This window comes from Lactuca serriola, chromosome 3, assembly GCF_051521515.1.
Source record: "Lactuca serriola cultivar US96UC23 chromosome 3, Lser_US96UC23_V15, whole genome shotgun sequence".
NCBI lineage: Eukaryota > Viridiplantae > Streptophyta > Magnoliopsida > Asterales > Asteraceae > Lactuca > Lactuca serriola.
The window spans coordinates 251879168-251887961 of NC_136410.1; the positions used below are offsets into that span (position 1 = coordinate 251879168).

General features: G+C 38.5%; 1 non-coding gene across 1 annotated transcript; it reads right to left on the bottom strand.

The window, feature by feature from the left end:
* Positions 1 to 8687: 8687 nt before the first annotated feature.
* Positions 8688 to 8794, bottom strand: LOC145096395 (small nucleolar RNA R71). The gene has a single exon (XR_013703803.1). It is a non-coding gene; the product is annotated as a small nucleolar RNA R71 (small nucleolar RNA).

The following is an 8794-nucleotide window of genomic DNA, read 5'->3' on the forward strand; positions in this document are numbered from 1 at the left end:
ATCTTTTATTAAATTTGACCTAATTCAACTCATAAAGCAAATTATTCAAATTTTACAAATAATTAGTTTTTCACAAGAACAAGTAATTATTTTAAAATTTGACAAACTTCATGCTTTTTTTTCCCCTTTTTTTTCAACTTTGAAAATAAAATATTTGCATCAGTATAACAGAAAACAACCCGTGGCTCTGATACCACTGTTGGGTTTTGTGCATTCTAACACTCCTAAGTGTACATGCAACCCTAAATACCTTGGATCTATGTTTTCTCTAGTGTACATGCAAATAAGAACTTCCAAGGTATTATCCTAATCTAGCATACAAAACAATAATGTAACAAGATAGAATACATACCTCTTGATGTAGAAAGTCTTCATGAAGCTTGAGTGCTTAGTGCCCCAAGTGTGACACCTCAAATGGAATCACAATCATCAAAACACTTAGAATGACTTGAGAGAATTCTACACTCACCAAAATCGGCTAGCCCTTTCTTGAATCTACTAGTGGCCGATTTTTCCTCAATAATAAGATGCTTATATAGTTACACAATTAGGGTACACTCTTAATTGTCATGGCTTTCCATTTCCTTGGATCCATGGGTACAAATACACCATGGAGCATCCATGGACCATCCTATGGGTTTAGCCCAACTTGATTATCCATGGAGCATTAGCCCACTATACAAGTATGGATGATTTACACAATCAACCGATATATTTAATTAGTCTTCTTTTGATCACTTAATTAATCCTAGATTAATTCTTGATCAATACTAATTGAATAATCTTATTATTCTTATTATTAATATACTAGAACTTATAATATATTAATAACCATAAGTGTCTTATTTCTCTCATTCAAGTGCATGATGGTATGCAACCCAAATGGACCATGCCGGGTCGGGTCAAGTCTTACCAAATATAGTTATGGACTTAGACATTAATCCAACACAAGGAACCGAGAGATCATGGTAGATCACGACACATCGACAGAAAATACCACTTTATTAGACATCATGTAGAAGAAGGACAACTCGTAGTGAAGAGGATATCATCAGAAGATAACCCAACAGATCCGCTTACGAAGGGACTGAGTAGGGTAAAGCACTTGCAGCATGCTAGGAGCATTGGGCTGAAGGATGATATTAGCATAGATTAGGTAGTATTAGAAACGTGTAATAGATAAATGTAATTAACATTTGATGATTAAATATTGGACTTTTATTTATGAGTAATGTTACTGTCTTATGTTAATTGTTTAACTATTGTTTCATTTTACATGTTTTGACTTCCAGAATAATTAAGTTTATTAAGAATAATCGAATTATTCAAATTTTCCATAATCGTTCATATGTTGGAAGTAGATATGAATGAAGATTGTCGTGAATTGGTGCGTAGATTGTCTAAATGGTATTAGACATGGCAAAAGATTGTTGCGACGTTCATGAGTGCTTATGAACTGGTTTTGAGCATTGGAACAAACCCGTGCTTGTTGGAATCACCTTATGGAATACGACAAAAAGGGTGATCACAAGACGATAATATCATATAGTCTTAAAACCTAGATATATGGTTTGTTATTTGTTAATTGATTGTACATTGATAATGCGAAAACGCATTGGTAACTCGATGTTATAAAATGCATTGTTGTGTATAGTTGATTAATGAATAAGTAAATGCATATAAGTCGAAGTTTATCTGTAACTTTTATCCTAAGAAGGTAAAAGCGATATCTCGACCACTCAATGATTTGATTTGACTTATGTGTCGGGCCCGGTCAGAGCTGAATTGATGTATTCGATTATGTTCTATGTCGAATAAATCAGAGATCGAGAAACCTAAATGCTTGACTAATCATTCCATAGAATTGTCAGTATGATATCTAACAGAGGACTGTACGATCCCTTATCTAAAGGACAAGATTGATTAGATCAGAGTTTGACAACGTCTTTGAGAGCTACGATTGCAAATCGAATTGTAGTTGTGCATATAGTTACTAGACTTATCCAAGTGGGAGACTGTTGGAATAGTGTCTAAGGCTGCAACTATATTAGGCAAGTATTTGACCCGATTGTGCATGGTCCTTTTGGGTTGCCTTCACCATAGCAACTTGACAGGATGATTTATTATGAGAGAATAAATATTATTGATATATTATGAGAGTAATATAATGAATAATAATATTGTTAGTTGATTAATATAAGTCATAGATTAATTAGTATTAATTTGGTGACTTAAAGAGATTAATTAAATAAGACGGTATAAACTGTCAATTGTTTGATAGTTGCACTTTGGGCTGTAAATCCTTAAGGGATAAGGGTTGGATGATTCTAGGGCTTGGGATAGCCTCAAATTCATCCAAGGCTTATCTTTGGAAAGGATTTGGATTTCTTTAAGGAAAGATTATCCAACTCGGGTTTAAGGGTGAAACCCTAGGAGCCTTACAAGTATAAATAGACCCCTAGGGCAAGGGAAATCGGCATCTCGTCTAAAGAAAAGAAACCCTGGCCGATTTCTAATCCTTCTCCTCTCTCTCGAATCATCCTCCTTGCTAGTTGGTGTTTGTAAGCCATTAGAGGAGTGACAATTGTGACTCTAGAGCTCCAAGACAACAAGATCAAAACAAGAGATTCAAAGGTAAACTTCTAGATCTGATCTTGTATTGTTCTTATACCTAATTAGTCATTAGAAGTCTTGGATTCAAAGCATGTTTAATTAGAGAAACCTAGATCCAAGCATTATGGTTTGCATGTGCACATAGGAATGTTCATATGGCCAAACCCCATCAGTTATGATACTGAGCATGACGTCCTCCGCCCCCGAACGTTTCCGTCGTTCCGGTTTGGGGGTGTAACAGATTGATATCAGAGCATTGTTTATAGTGAACTAAGTATATCGAACCACGTAAGATATACACACTATAAATGCAACGGGATAAAACTCCTCTTATGTAACTTTTCAAAAATACGTTAAAAATAAAAATTTGTATTTTTATAAAAGTATTCGTACAATCGCACCCATTAATCCAGTATCAAAATGTCAATAACATAAAAGTATCGAGACAAGTTGGCGACCATGATCTAGCTTCAGGGTATGAAGTCATATCTTGGATAAATATAGCCTGATGAACTATATTTAGCCAAGGTATAACCAACATATGCCGATGAAGAATAATGATGAACAACAAGTCTTCAACTTACCAGCAAACTTGAGAATCAAACATAAAAATACAATATGAGTATTTTAACATAAATAATCACATTATATATTTAAAATAACTAATTGCTTATACCAAAATTTCTCGCGATATTTATCTTATCCCTATTCTCGTACAGGCGCGATGGCAGAATTTCACTTGTCGGGTGATCCCTACTTCCCCAACCAAGGGAATGCCGATTGGATTCTGGAAGACCCAAAGGAAGATTCTGAAGAGGAACCCATAGAGGATGAGGAACCCATGGAAGAGGAAGAATCCGTAGACGGTGAAGAGAAAGAAGACTCAGATGGAACCGACTCAGAACCCGAGGTTTACAACTCACACCCTGCCCCTATCCCTCTGCAACACTTCCAAGACCCGACACCCCAATGGGCCAAAACTATACATCGATGGAGCAGAGCAAGGTCAACGACCTCCCTATGGTATAGAACGAGGTTTTTATGACCTCAGCCAAGGAGGGTCAGCTGATAGATCCCTTCCTATCGTGGTTCACCGTGTCGCATGCCACGAGGAGCAAACTAGGGTACACACCCGACATCTCATGGAAGTTGGTGCCACCAGCCAAGTCAACTCCGTTCGTATTCGATGGTTGGATGATGACCACGATTGAACTCGAGACCGCACCGAGCTTCTTCGACGGGAGATGACCGCGACCCAAGCTGAAGTACAAGAACTCCGAGAACACTGAGCTGCTCTAGAAGGACGTCTGGCAGACGCAAAACGCCAGGCAGCTGAATCTTGAACCGAAATGAGGAACTTCGTGTCTTCATTTCGTGATCAGTAGAGGTTCAACCACTGCAAGTAGTATTTGCACTGCTCACTTCAGCTTAATCTAGTTTTACGGATAAATGTTACTATTATTTTCTAGTATGTTATGTCCGATCAGGTGATTTAAGTATTTACACTTCTGGGATCTGTTAGGCGGTCAAAAAATTTCCATACATTGATGTATCATAGACCCTTGAAGGCTCAAATTTTCACCAATATTGTATACTAAGTTATATCTATGAAATTGACATGCTATTTGCTTTATTACATCAAGTTCATGAGAAGAATTGTTTTCAGACTAAATTTACTAGTGTCAGATTTATGATTGTTTGATTTATAAGTCAAATTATATATAATTAAGAATATGTCGACCTAGAAATGGTGGTTCCACCTTGGATCCTATTTCTTGTTTGGTTGTGGGCCCAGGGAAGATCCATTAGATTCGAAAGTTTATTTAATCATAATTATATGTAAATATTATACATCAAACAATTGATAGATGGGCCCGGTATGGATTCTATCACAGACATTTCAGGTGAATCAAATCTATCAGCATTCATAAAGCCTATATGTTATTATCTATAGACCTATAGTATGAATGGATTCATACAATATCTTTACAAGTCGGAATCATGATGCACATAAAGAACGAATAATGTTTAGCTTAAATCTCGACTTTTGAGCGCTGTCAAAGACTTATTGTCTTTTCATTCTTGTTATGGCAGAAAATGCCACCTCATAGAAATTCTAGACGTGGCGGCGTCGCAGAGCTGCTCCACCGCCACCACCACCTCTACCACCCCCTCAGTTTGACCCAGTAATGTTCCAAGCTGCCGTAACAGCCACAGTAGCAACCGCAATGTCCCAGATTAGCACCAATAATGCGGGTGGTGCGTGTAATGGTGCCATAAATTCTAACAACGGGGACAGTCAGGGACGCTCGAGAGAGTGTACCTACAAAGACTTTACTAATGCGAAACCCAAAACTTTCAATGGGAGCGGAGGTGTCATAGCATTTCTTCAATGGATTGAGAAAACAGAATATGTCTTTGAAATATGTGCATGCCCTGAAGCAAACAAGGTCAAGTTTGCAGCATGCACATCCTCTGAAAGGGTACTCACCTGGTTGAACGGCTACGTCAAGACACTGACACTTCCGGTGGCTAACTCGATAACATGGGAAGACCTGAAAACCATGTTGATGAAGGATTACTGCCCAAGGGGCGAGATACAAAAGTTAGAAGAGGAACTTTGGGGTCTCAAAATGAAAGGCTCTGACATCCTGTCTTATACCTCAAGGTTTAGTGATCTAGCCATACTGTGTCCAGGGATGGTTCCGTCGGAAAGCAACAAGGTGGAAAGATACATATGGGGACTATCTTCCCAACTTCAAGGGAACGTATTGGCCTCAAAGCCGACTACCTTTAACAGTGCCAAAGAACTGGCACAACAACTCATCGACCATAAAGCCAGCCATGGCACTGTGACAACCACCTCCGAGCAAGCTAAAGAGGGAAACAACAAAAGGAAGTTCTGGAACAAGAAGAAGGGTCAATCACCTCAAGACCCTACCAAGAAGCAACAAGTGGTTGCTGTGAACGCCGCTACAACCATTGCCAACCCAACTCCGATAAGGTAATACGCCGAGAACCTACCAATGTGCAACAACTGCAACTTTCACCACAATGGCGCTTACCATGAAATGCATTGCACCAGCTGTAACAAAAAGGGGCACATCGCTTGATTTTGTAAAGCTCCAGTCCAACAAAACGCACAAGCTACCTACGCCGGAGCAAGTCGAACCTACTATGGTTGTGGAGAGGCAGGACACTTCAAGCGGAACTGCCCAAAGGTAAGAAAACCCAACCTTGGTGAAGTGGGCAGAGTTCTAGCGATAGGTCATGAGGTAGCAGTTGCAGACCCAACTGTGGTCACCGGTACGTTTCTCCTCAAATATACATACACATGCATTCTTTTCGATAGTGACGCGGAGAAAAGCTTCGTGAGCCATCAATTTAAACGCTTGCTTAAACAAAAACCACAAACACTAAAAGACACATTCACCATAGAAATGGCTAACAGAAAAACAGAGAACACTAACGACATTTATATCGGGTGTAACCTCACCTTAAACAATCACTCTTTCCAAATCGACCTTATGCCAGTCACCATAAAAAGTTTTGATGTCATCATTGACATGGATTGGTTGTGCCCTCACCATGCTGAAATCCTATGTCACGAAAAGGTCATTCGCCTTAATATGCCAAGTGGTGAAACTCTCGTCGTCTATGGCGCCAAGCCTAGCTCAAACTTTCAGATCATTTCGCATGTCAAGGCCCAAAAGTATCTCCGCAAGGAGTACCACGCCTTCCTAGCCAACTGATATGTGCATATTTAGTTCATATTAGGTGTAGATTTTTATTCATTTATAAGCTAAATTATTACATTTCATGGACAAAAGGTACTTAAAATTGTTTGAATTATGTTTTCAGTCCAATAGTTAAGCTCGGAAGCAAAAGGAAGCAGGAGAAGCGGTTGACAGCTCGAGAATGGAACAAAGAAGAAAAACACTAAAAACAACACCTACTCGGCGAGTCCAAGAAAATATTCGAGAAGATAAAGACTCGAAGACCCAGAGACTTATCACATACGGGGATTGAGAGATGGACTCGACGAGTCGGCACCTGACTCGACGAGTCGTTTCGCATATATAAAGATAACTTCTCAGAACGATGCGGGAGAATTCTGGAACCATTTTGGAGAGGTTAGCTGCGATTGAAGAGTCAGAAAAACCCTAGAGGACGAAGATACAAGCTAGAATCCAATTCCGAAGGAGATTTGAGGCAAATTTCATCATTCTACTTAATCTTGTGTTTTTCATTATGGTTAAATAATTAGAATCTGTTTGTTTGTTGTTATTTACTTCAATCATGAGCTAAAACTCTTAAACTTCTGTTTGGGGATACAAAATTTATACTATGGTTAGATTATTGGTAGGATTAATTTAAAGTTGGTGATTTTTGTTATTTTAACTTGCTAAAGAACCTTGTGTGTGAATGATAATTAATTTTCTGTTAATAGGAAGGTAATTGAATAGCATGAACATCTTTTGATTATCAACCTCATATGCTATGTGACCACTTTGTCATATGTCTAGGATTAATGAATATGAAACTAGAATTAATAAGAAAATTGAGTAAATTCATGTGTGAGCTTGTGTGATGATCATCAACAAGAAGTTAATTAAAGGACAAAATTAGTTAACTATTGCAAGTCTAAATTAACCCGAATAATTAATCTAGTGAATTTAATTAAATTAGACAACTGATCACTGCTTAAGTTAGTTTATTTGCTAAGGATTAGTGTAGTGAACACGAATCTAATCACTTGAATCGGTAACCAACAAAAGAGTTAATCCATTGCACCATTACCTTGAAATCAACCATAGGATCAATGGAGTTGAACTAAACAGAAGTTCCTTCCCATCATTGAATCTTGTTAATTCTTTGTTTTTCTAGTTTAAGTCATAGTTAGTAAGTTTGTGGTCTTGTAAAACTAGAGAAAACTCCTTACTTATTAATTAATTTAGATAGAATTAGTTTTTAGTTTTAATTTCCGTTCCTTGTGTTCGATACCCTACTTATTTAACAATACCACAATTGATAGGTCCACTGCCTTTGTGTGTTTATTTTATAATTAAAAGTAGGTTTAAAACTAAGTGAGTTTGCACACATCAAGTTTTTGGCGCCGTTGCCGGGGAACGGTTCTAAAATTAACGTCAAATTCTAATTTAATCGATCCTTTGTGTGGGATTTATCTTACACAAAGTTAATTAAAAGGTAATTTATTAAGTAGTATAAGTTTTAATAAAAATCCATTTTTAAAGTAACTAGAATTTTTTTTTCTGTGTTTTGCCATGAACTCGTCGAGTGCACTCGTGCCAACTCGGCGAGTACATCGCTGTTTACAGTTTTAATTTTTTATTTTATTTTTGTTCTTTTTATGCGTTTTTTGTTTTGTTTACAGTTGTTACATGACTCGAGGATCTGATACACCTCTGGTCCCTCCTCTTGAAGACCCGTAATCCACACTAAGGAGGAGCAAAGGCAAAACCGTTGGAGAATCCACTTCTTCAAAGAACTCGCCACTCAAAAACCTCAAGTCCGTTTTCAGCAAGAAGAGGAGTAGCAAATCAGGAGCATCCAGTGCCTCTTTGACAATCGGAGACCCAATTCAAGAAGACACCGAGTACGAGACCGAGGAAGAAGAAGAACCCACATACGAGCACGAATCCGAGTTTGAAGACGATTTAGCTATCGCTATAGCTAATATCGATGAAGTCCCCATGGGGGAATGGAAGAAGAGGATGCGCGATGACACCGGCCCGGGACTTGTACAGCCCGCAATTCCCGCAACCGCTACTTTCGAGCTAAAGGGCCATATTCTCGCTCAACTCAAGGAGATTCCTTTTTATGGGAAAGACCACGAAGATGCCTACAAGCACTTGGATGAAGTAAATGATGTGGCTGAATACTTCTATGTACCAAATGTGCCTTGCGAGACCCAACTACTTCGCATGCTTCCTGTCACGTTCAAGGGTGCTGCAAAGGATTGGCTTAAGTCACTTCCTCCCGGATCGCTCACCACATGGGCCAAGATGAAAGAAGAATTCATAGACCACTTTTGCCCGCCTTCCAAAATAGCTAAGTTGAAGAAAGGCATCGCCAACTTCGAGCAACAACCTAGGGAATCTCTTTATGAAGCTTGGGAAAGGTACAAAGGTCTTCTTAGAAATTGCCCACACCATGACCT